General features: G+C 54.1%; 1 pseudogene; it reads left to right on the forward strand.

The window, feature by feature from the left end:
• The first annotated feature begins 207 nt into the window (after positions 1-207).
• Positions 208-1,603, forward strand: LOC102248693 (annotated as a pseudogene).
• The last annotated feature ends 246 nt before the right edge of the window (positions 1,604-1,849 follow it).

Here is a 1,849-nt window from a genome sequence, read left to right on the forward strand (position 1 = left end):
CACCAACGGACCTGCGCAGCCAGCACAATCCTGACAGCGCTGTTGGCCTCTTGGAACTCAGCCTCGGCACTGCAGCTGCTTCCCCTCCCTAGACACTCCACAAGGAAGAAAGGATACCAACAGCAATGCCAGGGGTGACCAACAGTGACTGCTCTCCCCATGCTTCCTCCAGCTCACTCGAGCCGGCCACCACCCACCCCGCTCCAGATGAATTGTGAGCACTGCACATGGAAGGAATGTAGTAAAAAAACCCAAACTGATGATCAAGAGAATGCTGCAGTCAGCATCCGGCGTCCGGTTCAGGAGAACAGAGAGAAGGGAGAATTCCATAAGTTGGCCGATGCCAAGATATTTCTGAGTGACTGCCTGGCGTGTGACAGTTGTGTGACCTCAGAGGAAGGAGTCCAAGTTTCTCAACAGAACACCAAGGACTTCTTCCGTGTTCTGAACCTTAATAAGAAATGTGTTACCTCACAGTACAAGGTGCTGGCAGTGTCTGTGTGTCCTCAGTCTCTGCCTTATTTTGCTGCTAAATTCAGCCTCAGTGTCAATGATGCATCCAGAAGGCTCTGCAGCTTCTTCAAAAGCCTTGGGGTGCACTGTCTTTGACATGAAGATAGCTGTGGACTTCAGCATCCTGGAGAGTCAGAAGGAATGTGTGTGTCGGTACTGCCAGCACCGTGAGGAACAGCCCTAGCTACCCATGCTGGCCTCCGCCTGCCCCAGCTGGGTCTGATATGCAGAGTGTGTGCTGGGTCACCCCATCACCCCCCACCTCTGCTCGGTCAAGTCTCCCCAGCAGGTCATAGGCTCTCTGGTGAAGGATTACTTCGCCAGATGGCAGAACCTATCCCCAGACAAGATTTTCCACGTCATTGTGACCCCATGTTATGACAAGAAACTGGAGGCCCTTTGAGAAGATGTTCCCACAGCTTTGCATAGTTCTCAGGGTGCTGACTGCATGTTAACCTCAGGTGAAATTGTCCAGATAATGGAGCAGAGTGACTTCGCCTCGAATGACGCCACTGTGGACACTCTGTTTGGAGACATGAAGGAGAAGGAGGTGAGGCTCCACGAGGGTGCTAGCTCTGACAAGTACCTGGCTCACATCTTCAGGCACATGGCCAAGGAACTGTTCAACGAGGACATGGGGGTGCTCACCTACTGCACCCTGAGGAACAAAGACTTCCAGGAGGTCACCTTTGAAAGGGACTGAGAGGTTCTGCTATGCTTTGAGGCTGCTTACAGCTTTCGGAACATCCAGAAGTGGTCCTGAAGCTGTAGAGGGGCAAGTTCCCCTGCCACTTTGTGGAGGTCCTGGCCTGAGTCAGGGATGCCTAAGCAGCAGGGGCCAGGCCCAGGCAAGGATGGGCATGCAGACAGGGCACTGCTGTGGCAGATGGAAGACATCTATGCTGCCATCCTGATGTGGCCCCCAGAGACCAGCGCCCATGTGCAGGAGCTGTAACAGGGGTGGCTGGGGGGAGGGGGTGACACCCCTGGGCCCAGGCAACCCTGCACACAACCTAGCAGGGCCCAGGGCAGCCTGCCAGGACATCAAGTGGTAAAGGTCCAGCAGACGCTTGGCCTGCAGGCCGCCTGAGGAGGGGTGTCAGATGCGTGAAGGAAAGGCTTAGCATCTCCATCATCGCTTTGATTTTCAGAATTTCCTGCTCCCCATCTATCGGCTCCCTCCCTCTGAGGGGCACTGTCATTGTCATATGGGTGCAACTGGAATATTATATCTCGAGAGGATTGCCCCAATGTAAGTATCCTTTTATCTGACGATGAAAAAATCCCAAAGAACAAGCGTACATCCCCTGAGGGGCCCTGGACTGCGAGAAGGTTC

Source organism: Myotis brandtii, unplaced genomic scaffold (assembly GCF_000412655.1).
Source record: "Myotis brandtii unplaced genomic scaffold, ASM41265v1 scaffold1370, whole genome shotgun sequence".
In the NCBI taxonomy this organism is placed as follows: domain Eukaryota; kingdom Metazoa; phylum Chordata; class Mammalia; order Chiroptera; family Vespertilionidae; genus Myotis; species Myotis brandtii.